Source organism: Lactuca sativa, chromosome 8 (genome assembly GCF_002870075.4).
Source record: "Lactuca sativa cultivar Salinas chromosome 8, Lsat_Salinas_v11, whole genome shotgun sequence".
In the NCBI taxonomy this organism is placed as follows: domain Eukaryota; kingdom Viridiplantae; phylum Streptophyta; class Magnoliopsida; order Asterales; family Asteraceae; genus Lactuca; species Lactuca sativa.
Window position 1 is genome coordinate 244,398,104 of NC_056630.2, and position 20,858 is coordinate 244,418,961.

A 20,858-nucleotide genomic window follows, 5' to 3' on the forward strand; every position below is an offset into this window, starting at 1 on the left:
AAACGGAGTGGCATAATAATGATCCATCTTTTGGACCTAAAAAGGTCCAAAGTTCTATAATCTTTGAACTAAACTTCTAAGAGGAAAGTTTGAAGCTTAATACCTCCTTTTTGAGGCACAAGAGGAAATAGTTCCAGATCTTTGAGCTCCTTGTACCTTGGTTCTTGTCCTTCAACTTCTCTTCACTTCTTTCAAGCTTTCCTCTACCCAAAAACAGGCTCAAGAGGTCAAACACACTTATCAGTTGAGTAAAAGGCGTATTAGGGTTTTTCTGAGGGTGGAGGCTAGTAAGGAGGCCACGGGTGTGGCTACAATGAGGTATTTATATGTCTTAAACCCTAAAAATGACGGTTTCGGCTCATACTTAGTTACGCTGCGCGTAAACATGGTACGCTACGTGTACGTGTGCGCACCTCCCGAATCCAATGCATGCCTCTACGCCCCGCGTACACCAAGGCTATGCTCAGCGTATGTCTTATGGGCGGCCGAACATTTGACCCATCAACTTAAGTCCATACCAAAAATCCTTTATCCCAATTGGCCCAATGTTAATCTATGGAACAAATAAATACAACTAGTACCTGAATAAACGGTTGTTACAAATCTCCCCTACTTGTATTAGACTTCCTCCTCGAAGTCTGTTGCGTCCAGAAACAACTTCGGGTAATGTTCTCTCATCTCCTCCTCGGGCTCCCAGGTCCACTCCGAGCCCTTGCGGTGCTGCCATTGCACCTTTACCAGCTCCACTTTCTTTTCGCTCAGTTCTTTCGTCTTCCTATTGAGAATGTCCATTGGTCTCTCGATGTAGTTCAGGATATCATCCACCTGAATGTCCTCTAAAGGTACAACCGCTATCTCATCCACTAAGCACTTCTGCAACTGAGAAATGTGTAAAGTGTTGTGGATTTGGCTGAGCTCTGCCGAAAGATCTAACCGATATGCCACCCTGCCCACCCGGGCTGTAACCCTGAAAGGACCGATGAACTTGGGGCCTAGCTTTCCCTCCTTCTGGAATTTGATAACACCCTTCCAGGGTGACACCTTTAGGAGGACCATATCGCCCACCTGAAACTCCAAGTCTGAACGCATCTTGTCAGTGTAACTCTTCTGCCGACTCTGAGCAGTCTGGAGCCTAATGGATCCGTTATGTGGTCTTGAGTACTACCTCCATACTCTCCCTGACCCTCTGACCGACCTTGCCCCAACAGATTGGGGTCCTACACTTCCTACCATAGATCATCTTAAAGGCAGGTCGGTCTATGTTGGCATCATAACTGTTGTTATACGAAAACTCTGCCAACCGAAGATACATATCCCAACTGCCACCGAAATCTAGCATACATGCCTGGAGCATGTCCTCGAGAGTCTGAATCGTCCTCTCGCTCTGCCCGTCTGTCTAAGGGTGGATAGTGGTGCTGAAATGGAGACGAGTACCCATCTCTTCGTGAAACCGCTTCCAAACCGTGGAAGTAAATCGGAAATCTCGGTCTGAAACCACCGAGACAGGCACTCCATGGCATGCCACTGCCTCTCGCACATATATCTCGGCCGAGATGCTCTCCTGGATCGGTATGAAATGGGAGCTCTTAGTCAACCGATCATAGATGACCCATATCGAATTGACCCCACGTGCGGTCCTGGGAAGCTTAGTGATAAAATCCATAATAATATCCTACCACTTCCACACAGGGATGTCTAATGGCTGCATTTTACCATGTGGCCTCTGGTGCTCTGCCTTGATCTTCCTGCAGGTCAAGCGCCTCTCTACATACCAAGCTACGTCCCGCTTCATGCAGGGCCACCAGTAATCGGGTCGAAGATCTCTGTACATCTTCGTCGCCCCTGGATGAATGGAGAACCGAGACTTGTGGGCCTCATCCATCAACAGCTTCCATACTCCACCCAAGTACGGTACCCAGACCCGCCCATGCAGGTTCAATAATCCTTGGTTGTCATAATCAAATGATGCTACTCGGCCCATGATCCTTTCGTACTTCTGATGTTCCTCCTTCAGGCCCTCAACCTGTGCCTCCCAAATTTGCTCCTGCAATGGAGACACCACTATAATCCTCAGATAGATATCTCAGATCGGGGTCACTACCTCCTTGTGGCTTAGGGCATTGGCCACTACGTTGGCCTTGCCCAGGTGGTAAAGGATCTCATAGTCGTAATCCCTAACCACGTATAACCACCGACGCTGCCTCATGTTCAAACTCAGCTGATCCATGAGGTACCTCGAACTCTTGTGGTCCGTGTAAACAGTACAACGAACCCCGTAGAGGTAGTGCCGCCAAATCTTTAGGGCGAATACCACCGGCCCAATCTCCAAATCATGCGTCGGATAGTTAGCCTCGTGAGGCTTCAACTATCTCGAGGCATAAGCTATCACATACCCCCGCTGTATCAACACCGCAACCATGCCTGTGATCAAGGCGTCACAGTAGACTATGAAGTCTTTTACTCCCTCTGGCAGGGTAAGAATCGGCGCCTCACAAAATCGCTTCCAGAGCGTGTCGAAGGTTGTAGGCTGCTCAGGACCCCACCGGAATACCACCAACTTCTTGGTCAGTTGGGTCAACGGAGCTGCTATCTTTGAGAAGTCTTGAATAAATCTCCTGTAATACCTTGCCAAACATAGGAAGCTCCGAATCTCGGATGGAGACCTAAGCACCTCCCACTGCATCCCAACCTCTATCTTCGCCGGGTCAACCAATATACCCTTCTGGTTGATGAGGTGCGCCAAAAACTGCACCTCGTGCAACCAAAACTCACACTTGGAGAATTTTGCAAAAATTCTCTCCCTCCTCAGTGACTCTAGCACCTCTCTCAGGTGCTCCTCATGCTGCTCCTGGGTCTTGGAATAAACCAATATGTCACCAATGAATACTATTACAGACCAATCCAGCATCAACCTGCATTCTCGGTTCATGAGGTCCATGAACGTGGCTGGAGCAATGGTGAGCCCAAACGGCATCACCACAAACTTATAATGACCATAGCGGGTCCTAAAAGTGGTCTTTTGTACATTATCATCTCTGACCCGCATCTGGTGATATCCAGAGCGTAGATCAATCTTGGAGAACCAAGATGTGCCCTGCAGCTGATCAAACAAGTCATTTATCCTCAAGAGTGGGTAACGGTTCTTCATCGTTACCTTATTCAGCTCCCGGTAGTCTATGCACATGCGATGCGATCCATCTTTCTTCTTCACAAACAGTATCGGGCCTCCTCATGGAGAACTGCTTGGCCAGATAAAACCCTTGTCTAGCAGCTCTTGCAGCTATGTAGACAACTCCTTCATCCATAGAGGAGCCAACCAATATGGTGCCTTGGCTATCGGAGCCGCACCAGGGACCAGGTGATCCGGAACTCAACCTATCTCTCCAGAGGTACCCTAGGCAAATCCTCCGGGAATACATCCGGGTACTCTCTCACCACCGGTACATCATCGACCATCAACTTACCTTTATTCCGGGTATCCATGACATAGGTAACTTATCTTGCACAACCCTGCTCAAAGTAGTGCCTCGCTCTCGCTGCTGAACAAAGAATCAGCCCGCGTTGTGGTCTTTCGCTCGGAATAACTATCTCTCCCCCACAGGGAGTGCGAACCCTCACTAACTACAGCTCACAATCTATCACTTTCCCATTCGAACTCAACCAATCCATACCCACTATAGCCTTATTCCCTCGCAGTGGAATAGGAACCAAATCCACTGAGAAATGTTCATCAAACATCCGTAGTGTACATCCTCTATAAAATCTCGCGACCCTGACGGTCCTATCATCGGCTATCTCAACATCAAGTGGGAAATCCAGCTCTTCTGGAGTCCCGCTAAATCGCTTGCTGAGCGCAAGTGACGCAAGCGACAGGCTAGTCCCTGAATCGAACAATACCATGGCTGAAATGTCGTTCACTACGAACGACTCTATAAAAAAATACTTAAACGTGATTAATAAACAATAGCAAGTACATAGACAAGAAAAAAAATACATACCCTTCACCACGTCGGGATCTGCTCGTGCCTCCTCTGTAGTAAGCTGAAAAGTCCTGCTCCGCGCCATAGGCGCCTCAGCCCGGCCCTGTCGGCCATCTGTAATCCTCAATGTGGCAGGAGAAGGTGCTACCACCTTCCCTGATGCTGCTAATCTTGGGCACAAGGACTGCTTGTGTCCCCTCTGATTGCACTGAAATCAACTCAGGTCTACTGCTTTCGTGGTGGTGGTGGTGGCTGTGAAATCTTGACTCATATGAACAGTCTGGCCACACTTGTAGCAGCCCGAACTCCCTGCCTTGAACGCCCCCCCCCCCCCCCCCCCCACGTGCATCCTGCTGCATTTGCCACAATGACCGTAGCTTTTCTGGCTTCGAGATCTATGATCTGACACCTTGGGCTTCTTGCCCGACCCTCCTGACTGAACCCCCTCTAGTTTCCTCTTCCTCTCCATCTCTAAATCCAACTCTCTCTCTCTCTCTCTCTCTCTCTCTCTCTCTTTCTCTTTCTCTCTCTCTTTCTTTCTCTCTCTCTCTCTCTCTCTCTCTCTCTCTCTCTCTCTCTCTCTCTCTCTTTCGAGCCCTATCAATCATGTCCTCCAGCGTCTTGCAACTGGAGCGGCTCACAAACTGTCTAATCTCACTTCTCAACATCTCATGGTAACCGGCCTTTTTCATCTCCTCATCCGCCACATACTACAGAACGAGAAGGTCCCTCTCCCTAAACTTAGCGGTAATCTCCGCCACAGTCTCTTTCGTCTACTGGAGATCCTGGAACTCCCTTGCAAGCTGCTGCACCTCAATGATAGGTGCGAACTCAGCCCTGAACCTGGTCGTGAAATCACCCCAGGTCATCGCATCCAAAACTGTATCATCTCCAATGGCTCTCGCTATGTCCTCCCACCAGTCCCGTGCTCTGTCCTTCAGAAGACAGGATGCTAATCTGAATTTGTCCCCCCGGGGATATCTGTTGGTGCGGAATGCATTGGCGACATCCACCAACCACTTGGTACTCGCAATGTGGTCCTGAGCCCCATGATAATCAGGAGCTCCATAGGCTCTGAACTCCATAAAGGTGAGCGTGCGTGATCCCATCATGGCCGCCACCTCGGTGCGGAAAGCACCCAATCTCTCATCCATAAGCTCTAGAATACCATCATTGATCGAACCGAATATCACCGGGGTCTGCTCAAGTATAATGCGAGTGATCTCTGAGGAGAGAAACTCCCTGGTCTGCTCATCAAGGTGCTTGGCTCCAATGCCTGCACCTGATCCCTCTCCGGCGCCTGAACTGCCAACTGCTGGTCTAGGGCGTAAAACCACCTTTCTGAAAAACACAACATAACAATATCAAAATACTTAGCGTAACTCGAGGGATCTCATACACTAGAAGTTCCCTGGTCTTATTTCAACCTTCCTTGATTCGAGTACAGATCCTCTGCTTTCAGTAGTACGGGCCCATACTAGTTTCCACATCTATCTGTACATTCCTCAAGGACTGCCTCGACTCCACCAAGTCCCTTCTACTACTACTGCTGACCTTATACTAAACTCTTCCTAGGCTTGCCCTAGGGTAACCACCAACCCACTCTCTGCTATTAGCTGCATAAGAAGTCACTACTACCTCCCCCTAACTAGCTCGTGAATACTATTACATATCACTAAGAGTAGATAATTCTTCGAATGAAAGATCCTACCCCGCAACGGTTGGACTCAAATAAGAGCTATGCAATAGAGCTAGACCTAACCTTCTGAAATTATTTAATCCTCACAATATGCAACGTAACGTATTCATTTACTAGTTAGTAAATGATAACTAAGACTCATAGAAACACAAAGCAAGCAGTATTCGAGCATCAAATACACATAATCAAACATATACTACTCTGGCTATCATATTGACTAATATGTGCTAGCATGCAATTGTCATAAAGCTGAACACATATAATAGGCACAAAAGGCATCATTCCTAGATCCTTAGTCCTAAGCTAGCATGTTGCTCTACACAAGTTGATAATCATAACATACCATAACTAGTATGGGAAATTTGGGAGTACTTACTTGAGCTCGGCTGATTGCATGCACCGCTCCCTTTCTCGAAGACCTTTTCTATTTTTAAAATCCTTTTCTATTTTCAAAATCCTTTTCCTAAAAATGCTTTTTCTTTTGAAAATTTCTTATACCATTTCCTTAGTTTGAGTTCAGACACACCCGGAAGTGTGCCTGAATTCCTCAAACCAAGGCTCTGATACCAACTTGAAACATCCAAAAATTACAACCCAAAAATTTCGTTTATTTTATTATAAAAACCCATATCTATCCAGAGTGAAAATACAAAATCATGTCTCATATATCTCAAACATCATAATAAATCCACTGAATAAAACATCTTCTAAAATATCATAGTGAAAATCCCAGGCTAATGACTATGGTGTGCGTCATGCGATCATCCCGAGCTCTTCCCTTTGCTACCGAAAGTACCTGAAACCAAAACTAAAACTGTAAGCACAAAGCTTAGTGAGACTTCCCAAACTACGACATACCATACACAAAGCATATCACAAATAATAACTCTAAGACTACTCCCAACTACATCGGGATGACTACCAATATCAGCTTACGCGTCATCAGACTTGTGTCTCGCATCGGGCTAACCCCGACATCCGACCGCATCGGGCTCACCCCGACATCGGGCTTTCCCCGGCATCAGGCTTACCCCGGCACATACACAGCATATCATGTATATTATGAACACATAACATAATCACATTATATGCATCGGGTTTACCCGGAACACATATATCATATAACATATAAACTAGCATTCATCGGGCTTGCCCCAACATATAACTTGCATGAATCAGAAAGACGTCAAACATACTTAACTACTACTCGGGACCGCCCCAACATCGGACCTTAGCTCGGAATTACTAATCATCTAAACGGGCTGACATTGTGGCCTTAGACCCGTTCCTACTAGAAGAGGACTCACCTCTTAATCCGGTTGCTGAAAACTCGAGTGAGGTAATCCTTTCTACTGCTCCAACTACTCAACAACTATCATGACCAAATAAACACTAGTCAAAAACTGGAGATTCTTCTATGGGGAGGATGACTATTTTACCCCTACTATGGTGTGGATCATCACCAAGGCCGAAACCCCTTTAATCTATCTAAGTCTGCTAATGATCCAATAAAGACTCTCTAATGGCCCAATTTTCTAAATTGGGCCCAACTTCTCAAATGGGCCTTTCTTATCCCAACAATGTCCACAGTCCATAAACAAGGCTCTAATGGCTCCTTAAGGCCCAAAAGCTAATAAGTCCAATAGCTGGCCAACCCGAAGCCCAAAAGGGTAAAAGCCCAATACTGTTGAGTATGCAAGGCGTACTCCTCTGTACGCAACGTGTACCTGCTGCATGGTCTATACGTTGCGGGTACACCTAGCGTACTACCCTGTTAAGCTTCTTTTCCCATTAAGCACTTAATACTCAACTTAATAAGCTATAGCTACAAATCCAAGCCCTTTTTGATGTCTTAACCACTAAAGTCGATCACTTGGTGGTTTGCAAGCCACCAAATGATCCCAATCGTAGTGTAATAGCAACTAACTTCATAGGATTGGCTAGATCACATACATGGCTTAATACAAGCCTCAAAGATTGGGACTTTACTGTTAAAGGAATGTTATGAGCCTCAAGGATGGCAATCCCAAGCTCAAAAACAGAGTGGCATTATAAAGGTCCATCCTTTGGACCTAAAAAGGTCCAAAGTTCCATAATCTTGGATCTAAACTTCTAAGAGGAAAGTTTGAAGCTTTATACCTCATTTAAGAGCCACAAGAGGAAATAGTTCCAGATCTTTGAGCTCCTTGTACTTTGGTTCTGCTCCTTCAACTTCTCTTCACTTCTTCCAAGCTTTCCTTTACCCAAAAACAAGCTCAAGAGGTCAAACACTCTTATCAATGGAGTAAAAGGCGTATTAGGGTTTATCTGAGGTTGTAAGCTGGTAAGGAGGCCAGGGGTGTGGCTATAATGATGTATTTATATGTCTTAAACCCTAAAAATTAAGGTTTACTCTCCTGCTCACATATGTTGCACGTAAACCTGGTACGTTGTGCGTACGTGTGCGCGCCTCCCGAATCCAATGCATGCCTCTACGCCCCACGTACACCAAGGCTACGCTAAGCGTACGTCTTATGGGCGGCCTTACTTTTTACCCATCAGCTTAAGTCCATACCAACAATCATTTATCCCATTTGGCCCATTGATAATCTGATAGGAGCCCATTTTTATAATGAACAGTGAATGGTAAAGGAAGATATCTCGAGATTAACCGTGTTTTTGTAAGTATGAACACGAAGAACATATTATAAATTCATGGAAGAAGGCTAAGAACAAAGAGAGTTAATAATATTAATGAATGAAGAACATGGTGGGAGAGAAATCTCCCTGGGTGGGAGAACCCACCACTTTTCTGTCTCTCTAGATTACATTATAAAAGTAAGAAGTGTAAGAATAAAGTGACCACCTCTCCCTTAATATATAAGGGAGAGTAAATAAACCTAAAATACAATAAAGGGAAAATTACAACCTAACTACCACTCACTATTTGTGGAGCATTTACATGCACCAACATTCTCTCCCTAAATGCTTACAAATAATGAGAGATACAATAAGTGATACAAGGCTATATAACAGTAATCCAACTAGCAAGTATGGTAATTAAATGAAATCGAGTGCTGAAATGTCTCTGAAACTCTGAAGTGTCTGTGATGTCTGAAACTGGCCATGAATCTCTAACAATGAAGGTCTTCGGCTTCAAAGCACAACCAATGAAGCAGAAAAAATAAGATCCAAATCTTCAAATCAATCATAATCACCGAAAGAAGAGGGTCACCATGAACAAGTAGAAGATCCAATAAAAGAAAACACTTCGTCTTCAAAAAGTCTGAAAAACATCTCGAGGTCTGGAATCATTATACACAAAAATTCTTCAAAGAATAACCTGCTAAAAATGTGAAGCATCCATAAAATGAAGTCCGGATAAAGATAATGTGAGTCCAAAGACATGGTCCAGCAATGCCAAAATTTTGATGCAAGAATTAAAAATAAGTGCCACGTCACATCACCAAAATAATATTCGTATTCAAAATATCACAAATCCAAACTCGTGAAACCATAAGATCTGAACCGAATGCAAGCACAAAATCATCATGTGGTAGAGACTGAATAATAAATAATCTGAATCGGAAAACATCGAGTAATGCCAAAAATTTGATCCGTGAAGACCAAAAATATGTGCCACATCGCATCACTAAATAAATAATCGTCTTCAGAATTCTTCAAAAATCCAAACTCAAACAATCATAATAACCAAATCCAAATGATATTCTCTCCCTATTTTTGATAACCAATGACCGGATATCAAAAATCAACAAATCATCGGATGGAGAGTGTCAGATACCAAGTGCTAAGAGAGCTCTCCCTAGATGTATGAAGGGTCTCGATAAGACACGAGAAATAGAGTAAAAAGATACTCTTGCGGTCATGAGGAGGAGGGTGACATAGTTTCTGAAGCTGTGCTAAGAAAATAATCTGTTGTGCCAAAATATATATATATATATATATATATATATATATATATATATATCCAAATATCCAAACTGCGGTGTCGGAACTCTCGAAGTGGCTTCAAAGAAAATAAAGTCCACATGCTCAAGATAGATGATTCGTCAACCAAAAATCATAAGCAACGTCATAAAATCCCATAGAGTGAAGAATGTGAAACAACTTTGTTGATCAATCGTCGTTGCGGTGCAAGCATCGCAAAGAATGATAAGAAGTCCGATTGCGGTTGGAGTATTCTTCCAATACTAATAACCGACATGAAGTAACCAATGTTCGCTTGTGGCAAAAATTGGCCTTAAATAAAATAATTGGTTTTAATAAAAAAATTGGTTATAATAAAAAATGGCTAAATAAAAAAATTTGTGTTAAAAAAATTTGGCTAAATAAAAAAATTGGCTGAACAAAAAAATAATTTAAAACAAATAATACAAAAAACAAATAGCTAAATAAAAAAAATGAAGTTAAAAAAATAAGTAGGTTTAAAAAAAAGGGGGAGGGCTGATGAGAGGGGAGGAAAAAAGGAGGAGGAAAGGAGGGGGGGAGGGGGCTGGTCGAAGGAAGGAGGAGAGGGAGGACCGAAGTCTAGGAGGTTGCGGATGAGAGAGGGTGGCTTGGGTGGGAGGTGGTTGTGGATGGAGATGGGTTTGGTGCGGATGGGAAGCTGGGTACTCAAGTGGGAAGATAGGCAGTGGAGTAGGTGATGCGGTCTAGATGGATGCGGATGAAGCAAAGGCTATTGTGGATGTGAGCTGCGGTGCAAAGGGAGCCAAGCGACTGCGGTGCGAGCGGAATCAACGACTCCGGATGAGGACTGCAGTAGGCGCGTTGCGGTCCGAACCGAAGGAAGAAGCCTACGGTTTGACGCTGCTGATCCGAGACTGCGAACAAACGGATGGATTGCGGTTCTGACTTCAGTAGCTTAGCAAGAAGGTGGGAAGGCAAATATGTGAGAATTACTCTTTAACCAAAAGAGAAAAAAGGACAAAGTGATTTTCACAAACACAATTTATGTCCAAATGGTCTTCAACATTAGATTTACAGTAGGAAAAGTTTGAAGAATAGAAACTTGATACCTCTTGTGAAGAAAAAGTGGCTGGGAATAAATAAAATCCACTTCTCTTGAAAACAAGCCCATTAAATTTGTGTCTTCTCATCTAATAAATAAAGAAGCTCCATGAATAATTTCTTCAACATTATGGAGACCACAAAAATAATTTATTCTCCCATTTTTCTTCATTTCTTCAAAAACAAAAATAATAACTTTGTAAGAACATCTTTTCCAGCAACAAATAGAATGCGCAGCAGCAACAACAATTTAATTTACTAAGATAGAATCACCTAAGAAAATAGAACTAAGAACGAACTTCATAAAACAATTCCGGTTTGAAACCCAAAATTTTTTCTTGCAGAAACACGGAAATATCACAAGATAATCACCAAACGGGAGTTGTCCCCTGGAACTAATCATGAGATCTTCAAGGTACGGCTCTAATACCAATTGACCGGAACCCATTTTTTTTTATAACGAACGGTGAATGCGAAAGTAACATATCTCAAGATTAATCGTGTTTTTTTAAGTATGAACACGAAGAACATATTATGAGTTCATGGAAGAAGGATAAAAACAAAGATAGATAATAATATTAATGAATGAACATGGTGGGAGGGAAACTCTTCCTAGGTGAGAGAACCCACCACTTTTCTCTCTCTCTAGATTACATTGTAAAAGTAAGAAGTGTAAGAATAAAATGACCACCTCTCCCTTTATATATGAGGGAGAGTAAATATACCTAAAATACAATAAAGAGAAAATTACAACCTAATTATCAGTTATTATTTGTGAAGCATTTACATGCACCAACATAATCTATAAAATAAATAAATACAACTAGTACCTCAATTAACGGTTGTTATATATATATATATATATATATATATATATATATATATATATATATATATATATATATATATATATATATATATTTCACACGCAATATTGGTGATAATAATTGTATATGAGTTGTCTAACTAAATTAGTTCTTAATTAATGCGTATATATATATATATATATATATATATATATATATATATATATATATATATATATATATATATATATATATATATATATATATATATATATATATATATATATATATATAAAAGTTCAACTGAGAAAATAACAAATGTTGAAATTAAGGAAATCATTCTCATATATTTATTTATTTTGTATATATATATATATATATATATATATATATATATATATATATATATATAAAAGTTCAACTGAGAAAATAACAAATGTTGAAATTAAGGAAATCATTCTCATACATTTATTTATTTTGGCCACAAAAGCCCCTGTCGGACGAGCAGAAATGAGAAAGTAATAGACATTTGTTTTCCAACAAAACATGTTTCCTTAAACTATGTTAATCATTACATCAATATATAAAAAACATAGTTTTTTTCATTTTTTTTAATTTTAAGAAGCTATTTTTATCGAAAAATGATTTTAAATATACCAAAATTCATATCTTTTATTCTATAAATAGACATCCATATTGATATAATTTTAAGATAAAATATAATTTTTTTTTTCATATTTTCAGCTATAGTTATTCACTTATGAGTAAAAGGTATGATTAATTTCTTTTTACAATTTAAGTATCATTCATATATGAATATAATATATAATAAACATAGTATATCCATATTTAAATATTAGACGATTCATTCATTTGTGAATATTACATAGTATATTCATTTGTGAATATTAGATGATATATTCACTTATGAATATTAGATGATATTTTGATATCTGAATATTACATAGTATTACATGGTATATCACATGTGAATATTACATAATATATTCACTTGTGAATGTTAGATGATATATTCACTTATGAATATTACACAGTATATTCACATATGAATATTACAAAGTGTTTTCACAAATATATATAATTTTCATATGTTATTCACATATGAATAACATACAGACTTAGATATTTGTTTTTTGTTTTAATAACCATATATAGATTCAGGTGAGAAAACATATTCATATGTGAATATAATGTGTTAATTTTGAAGTTTTATTTGATGATCGATGTTGAATGAATGATATGGATTGGATTTTTTGTTGATTATGGAAGATGTTGATCTAATGACGCTTGGAGTATAATTAATTGTAGATGTTGAAGATATGATCGTATTCAAGCAGAATTGAAGGTTGGATTAAAACAACCAAAAATGAATTTTTGTTGTCACCTATTGAATGATGTTGATATACATGGTATTGACGACGATCGGTGATTGATTAACACTAGACGATGTTGATGATGGTTTAATCGAAGAAATTTGGATGATTGTTAAAGGTTGGAGGAGAAATGTGGATGATGAACGATCTATTAGGAATGGATTTGAACTGTTATCTAATTCTCTACAGTTACGTATTTTAGATTGAAGGTTATTATCATATTTACAAGTTTGCCACCATATCTTGTTATGCTTAGATTAAATGATTGGCTTAGAATGATTGCCTCATTCTTAACCTTTTTTTTCTCAATTCAACCCTCCTATCTCTCTCTTTCTCTATGTGTTTGTGTGTATATATATATATATATATATATATATATATATATATATATATATATATATATATATATATATATAGAGAGAGAGAGAGAGAGAGACAGAGAGAGAGAGAGGGTTCAATTGAGAAAAAAAAGGTTGAGATAGACGTATATATATATATATATATATATATATATATATATATATATATATATAGAGAGAGAGAGAGAGAGAGAGAGAGAGCTAGGTTCAACTATTCTAACTAATTATTGTGCGGATATCGTATGCTATGAAAATGATATAGAAAATTTGTTGTCTGATAATATAAATACATTCAATCTTACATAACTATTGTCATTAACACACATTCTCACTAATTAAATTGTCTATAAGGTTATTATACACTTATTATTATTATTTTCATTTTTTGTCAGAATGTTGTTAGAATATTTTATTAGGTCGTATTCTGTCAGAATGAAAATAAGTGAAAAACAATGACTGAGAACAAAAATAAATAGTAATTAGCGAGAATGCATGAAAATAACGATATTTTTGTAAGGTTAAACGTATTCGCATTGCTAAGCAAACCTATTCTCTTAATAATTCTAATAGCATATGATATCCGCACAATAATTAGCTAGAATAAAATAACCTAAGCCTATATATATATATATATATTTATATATATATATATATATATATATATATATATATATATATATATATATATATTTATATATATATATATATATATATATATATATATATATATATATATATATTGTAACATCCTGTTCCAAGGTATATTAATTCATGTTGTATTTCTTTAATTGTGTGAGGTGACTCGATGAGTTGGTGCTTAGACTCGTCGAGTCTGGTCGCGACTGGATGACATGGTTAATGAGGGGACTCGCTGAGTCGGGGGAGCGACTTGCCGAGTAAGAGCTTATGGAAGAAAACCTAATTTCTCGGGTTTGGGACCTATTGAAAGGCCCTTATGGCCTTCATTTGCGGCTACCAGTTCACAGAGAGAAACCCCAGAGTGTGTGAGAGTTTTGAGAGAGAAAGGAAGCCATTCTTGACCTTTGTGGTGTTGTTTAGCAAGAAGAAGGAGGTCCTAGCCAGGGGGAAGCAAAGAAGGTTGCTATTTTATGGATTTGGGGCTAAGATCATCATATTTGAGGTACATTTCGATCCATCTTATGATTAATGAAGTATAGATGGATTTAGGGTTTCATATGCTCTTTGTGGGGTTGAATTGATGTCCAAATAGTGCTTTCTGGTGATGAGGCTTTGGATCTGGATCCATAGAGGTCCAGAGAGCTTTATTCATCTAGCTTTATAAATAGCAATGGCGGTCATGACCTTGGGTTAAGGAAATTGGGGATTAATCATCATATATGATCATTTTAACATTGCATGTGCATCAACATAGAGATTTTACGTGATTATTGAGCTTGGGAAGGCTAGATCTAAGCATTAAAGGAATGGATCTGACCTCAGGAGGTCATTTCCGTTGATCATGGCTCGAACTCGCCGAGTCTGAAGAGCAGACTCGATGAATAGGGTTAAGGTTCCCCGTAGATCACTCAGTTAGTAACTTGCCGAGTTGAGGGAATGACTCGGTGACTCAGAGGGAATCAAAGGACTGGAGTTCGAGGCAGAACTCGTTGGGTTCAGCATGGGACTCGACGAGTTGAGTCGGGGTGGCCCCGCGATTTACGCTAGATGTGACTCGTCGGTCAAGAGAAAGGCTCGACGTGTCAAGCGAGACTAGAGAGATAGTTGACACATTTAGACTCGCCGTGTCATCCAAGTGCATTCGACAAGTCTGGTCAAAGTTTGACCGTTGACTTTGGTCAACTTTTAGGGTTTGGTCAACTATTGGACTTGTGGACCGTTTGAAGGGTAAAATGGTGTTTTAGCCTTCTTAAATGTCTTGTGAGAGTCTAGTCTAGCCTGGAGAGCCGTCATTGATTGAGATGATTGTTTATGTGTTTAGGCAGAGGTTAGATCAGTGTATACCCGATTCAGAGATATGCCGAGATATCCGAGGTGAGTCTTCTCATTATACTTTACCTTGAGTGGTAATTAGAGTATTGTGATAGATTATTTATATGCTATGTATGTGATGTGTTGCACTGCATTATTTCTATGTGATTTATGTTGTGTGTTTCTCAGAGTTTATCAAAGTTAGGACCAGAAGGTCCACAGAGTTAGGACCATAGGGTCCACAGAGTTAGGGCCAGAGGGTCTATAGAGTTATAGCCTCGAGTGGCTACTATGTGTTATATGTGGTATTTTGGGGAACTCACTGAGCTTTGTGCTTACATTGTTTTGTGTTATGTGTTTCAGGTGCTAGTGAGGATCGTAGCAAGGCGTCGGCATGATCAGTACACACACATGGAATCTTCATAAGATGTGATCTTGGGATTCACTTTTGTTATGAATTTATATTTAAACTATGATATTTTTATGCATATTGAATGGAAGTATGTTTTATAAAATGCTAAAAATTGTTTTAAAATTTGGGTGTTACAAGTTGGTATCAAAGCCTTGGTTTGAGGGATTTGGATGCATCTTCGGGCGTATTTGACTCAAACTGAGGATTTGAGGAAAATTTTGATAATAAAACAATTTTCAAAGAGTAAAATGAGTTTTGAAACAACCAGAGCAGACCCGTGTGTACGATCAGCCAGCGCCCGAACGGTGATTTTCCAAAATACCCTTGCAATAAGTGTTATGAGATATGTTATGCTATGATATATGATGAATTATGTTGTGCATGCTAGAGTAGACTAGGTACTCTTATCAGGACTAGAGTGGCCTGATATGTAATGCCTTAGTCTAGGAGATTTGCTGCTTGAGATGCTTGATAGTGTTTAGATAGCAGCGAGGAGCTTATGAGAGATCCACTAGCGAGTACCATATGATTAGAGAGAGTAGAGTACTTGGGATTTGGGACTTTGGGAGGAGGAGTTGGAATGAATGCTGATGCGATGTGGATGGTAGTATTGGGCCCGTATTACTGAAGACATCGACTCAGTTTGCATTTCAAGTAAGAATCCTTAGAGTACTAAGGAACATGTAGGGTGGAGTTATCGAGTGTGAGTATACTTGAGAGAGTCTCTAATATTCTTATGTTGTATTTCAGAGGGAGATCATGGTTGGGACACGCCACACACCAGAGGGCAACGACACGAGTGATGAGGAGATCCGTAGGATCATCCATAAGGATGTGGCTGCAGCCACTAGGGCAGAGATACCAGAGATGTTCGGGTCTATCAAGACCACGTTGATAGAGACTTTTGATGAGAGATACGATGCTCTTTCTGAGGCTGCTGTTGTTGCGGCCACTGCAGCTATTGCTGCGACTAGGCCGTAGGGTGGTGATGCGTTGCTGTTCCAAGAGTTCAGCAATACAAAACCATCGGAGTTTGATGGGACCCAGGACCCGATTGCAGCGATGAGGTGGATATCAGACATAGGGGGTGTTTCTTTACTTGCTCATCTACAGAGAATTTGCGAGTCCGGTTCGTGCTGAACCAGCTTCGCTTGGGAGCGAAGGACTGGTGGAAGTTTGTGACGGCGCACTTTACTTCTGCTGATCTTGCTGCAATGACCTGGGAGAGGTTCACTGCTGTGTTTCAAGATGAGTACATTCCCTAGGTGGAGAGGCAGTGATTGGCATAGGAGTTTCTGACCCTCAAGCAGGGTATTGCATCTGTTTCAGTGATCACCAGGATGTTCCACGAGAGGGCGATGATCTGCCCCGAGCACGTGTCCTCCGAGCAGGCACGTATGAGTCGATATATGAGTATTTTGAGGAGGGACATACGGGTGTTCGTGGCGAACTCCTCGTACTGGAAATTTTCCGAGCTTCAGGCAAATGCTCGTAAGAAGGAGATAGAGCTGGAGACTCAGGCCAGGGAGGAGGTAGTGTCTCAAGGGAGGGATCGGCAACCGGCACAGTCTTAGCCGGCAGCCAAGCGGGACAAGCCCACTAATCCGAGATCTGGGAGCCAGAGGGGCCGCATATGGGGCAAGTGCGGCAAGATCCACAATGGGGTGTGCAAAGCAGGGTCTTGCTACAAATGTGGAAAGGAGGGGCATACGGCCAAGGATTGCCCCAAGGGGTTTGCAGTATCTTTTCACTGCAACCAGACCAGACACCGGAAGGCAGAGTGTCCACAGTTGTGAGGGACAACGCAGGGAGCATCTCATGGATCTGTCCCTGCTGCAGTAAGAGCTACGGAGAGTCGGCCAGTGAAGGCCGAGGCACCGAAGGCACGAGGGAGAGCCTTCCAGTTGACCGCAGAGGAGGTCCGCGCAGCGCCCGGCATCGTGGATGGTATGTATTCTTTCATGTATTTACTTTTATGTTGAGATATTGTGCTTATATTATGATATGCGTAGGTACTTTTCTTGTGAGTTCTGTACCTGCCTTGGTGTTATTCGACTCGGGTGCGAGTCGGTCTTTTGTATCTTTGGCCTTTAGTCAGCACATCAGTATTAGTCGAGAGGCGTTGAGTCGGCCTCTGAGAGTTTCCATAGCTGATGAGAGGGCAATGTATGCCACCGAGGTGATTCGAGGATGTGTACTCGAGATTTTCGGAGTGAAGTTTCCGATTGATTTAGTTCCTATTGCGATGGGGCATGTATGTGTCATTATGGGCATGGACTGGTTGAGCAGATTTGGGGCGGTTATCGATTGCGAGCAACAGCTGGTGACCATACGAGACCCTAGTGGGTGAGTTCTCACGGTGTACGGCGAGGGTACACATTCTGTTTCGACATTTTGTTCGGCCGCTAGAACGAGGCAGAGTCTACAGCAGGGCTGTAAAGGGTTTGTGGCGTATGTGATGGATACGAGGGTTGATTCAGAGAGACCGAGGTCAGTTGATGAGGTTCCGATAGTGCGAGAGTTCCCGAATGTCTTTCCGGAGGAGTTGCTGAGTGTGCCTCCCCAGAGGTAGGTAGAGTTCCGTATCGATTTGGTTCCGGGGGTTGTGCCTATCGCCAAGGTGCCCTATCGTCTTGCGTCTCCAGAGATGTAGGAGTTATCCTTGCAGCGTCAGGAGCTATTGGGGAAGGGGTTTATTTGCCGTGGGGAGCACCTATACTTTTTGTCAAGAAAAAGGATGGTTCATACCGGATGTGCATTGATTACTGGGAGTTGAACAAGCTGATGATCAAGAACCGTTACCCGTTACCAAGGATCAACAATTTGTTCGATCAGTTGCAGGGAGCGTCTTGGTTTTCCAAGATTGACTTGAGATCTGGATATCATCAGATGAGAGTTCGAGATGAGGATATCCAGAAGACAGCGTTCAGCACTCGTTACGGGCATTACGAGTTCGTGGTGATCCCTTTCGGGCTCACCAATGCACCAACGGAGTTCATGGATCTCATGAACAGAGTGTGCAGGCCGATGTTGGATCGCTCGGTGATCGTGTTTATCGATGATATATTGTTGTGTTCAGATCCAAGGAGCAGCATGAAGAGCATTTGAGGGAGGTCCTCGGAGTTTTGAGATCGGAGAGGCTCTATGCCAAATTCTCCAAGTGTGATTTCTGGTTACGAGAGGTCCAATTCCTAGGGCACCTCGTTAACCAGAATGGGATATTGGTCGACTCGACCAAGATTGAGGCAGTGATGGGTTGGAAGGTGCCGAGATTCCCCACTGAGATCATGATTTTCTTAGGGTTGGCAGGCTATTACCGGAAATTTATCAGAGATTTCTCCAAGATCGCCGTGCCACTCACCAGGTTGACCTGGAAGGGCGTTGCTTTTTCATGGGGCCCAGAGCAGCAGGCCTCCTTTGAGACACTTAGCCAGAGACTGTGCAAAGCCCCGGTGTTAGCCCCTCAGGAGGGGATGGAGGATTTTGTGGTGTATTGTGACGCGTCAATATCGGGGCTGGGGTGCTGCTGAAGCAGAGAGGGCATGTGATAGAATACGCATCGAGAGAGCTAGAGCCTCATGAGACGAGGTATCCCACCCACGATCTAGAGTTGGGGGCAGTAGTGTTCGCCCTCAAGATCTAGCATCACTATCTGTATGGGGTTCGGTGTACGATATACACGAACCACAAGAGCTTGAAGTACTTTATGGATCAGCCCAACCTGAATATGCGCCAGAGGAGATGGTTGGATGTAGTAAAGGATTATGACTGCGAGATTCCGTACCACCCGGGTAAGGCTAACATGGTAGCCGATGCCCTGAACCGTAGGGCGGAGAGTGCTCCGATTCGAGAAGTTTGCATGAGATTGACAGTGATGACTCCGGTGTTGGACACCATTCGTGGGGCGCAGGCTGAGGCCGTGAGACCGGAGAACCGTAAGAGAGAGCGGGTTATCAGGCAGGTATCGGAGTTCATTACCGATAGCCGAGGGCTTATGATCTTTCAGGGTCAGATTTGGGTACCGTTTGTAGGCAGCATGCATACCATTTTGATAGAGGAGGCGCATAGATCGAGGTTCTCGATTCATCCCGGGGCCACTAAGATGTATTTGGACCTAAAGAAAGAGTATTGGTGGCCTTGTATGAAGAGGGATGTCGCATGGTTTGTAGAGAGATGCTTGACCTGTCGCAAGGTTAAGGCCAAGCACCAGCGTCCACACGGTAAGCTATAGCCATTAGAGATTCCCGAGTGGAAGTGGGAACAGATTACCATGGATTTCATCACCAAATTGCCGAGGACTACGAGAGGTTTTGATGCAATTTGGGTGATTGTGGACAGATTGACGAAGAGCGCTCACTTTCTTGCTATTAGTGAGAGCTCATCTGCTGAGAAGCTAACAGAGTTGTACGTGAGAGAGGTGGTATCGCGGCATGGAGTATCGGTCTCGATTGTTTCAGATCGAGATTTGCGTTTCACTTCCAGGTTCTAGAAGGAATTTCATGAGGAATTGGGTACGAGACTGAATTTTAGTACCGCATACCACCCACAGACTGACGGACAGAGCAAGTGGACGATTCAGACGCTCGAGGACATGTTTCGTGCATGCGTATTGGACTTCGGAGGAAGTTGGGACACGTACTTACCCTTGGCTGAGTTTTCCTATAACTACAACCATCATTCGAGCATCGGTATGCCACCCTTTGAGCTTTTGTATGGGAGGAGGTGTCGGACTCCCATTTGCTGGGGAGAGGTGGGGCAGCGGGTGATGGGTAGTATAGAGATTGTGCTGCAGATGACCGTGCAGATTCAGCAGGTCAGGCAGAGGTTGTTGACCGCTCGGAGTCGCTAGAAGAGTTATGCAGATAGGCGACGATCCGATCTTGAGTTTCAGGTCGACGATTTCGTGCTCCTGAAGGTATCTCCTTGGAAGGGAGTGATCCGATTCAGGAAGAGGGGCAAGCTGGGACCCCGGTATATTGGGACGTTTAGAGTGATCGCGAGGGTGGGCAAGGTAGCGTATCGCTTGGAGCTACCTGCGGAGCTGGACTAGATTCGTGATACTTTCCACGTGTCGCAACTGAGGAAGTGTATAGCTGATGAGTCGGCAGTAGTACCATTGGAGGATATTCAGGTGGATGCGAGCTTGAACTATGTTGAGAGGATGATTGCGATTCGGGATAGGAGGATCAAGGTTTTGAGGAACAAGGAAGTGTCATTAGTATAGGTCCAGTGGCAACATCGGAAGGAG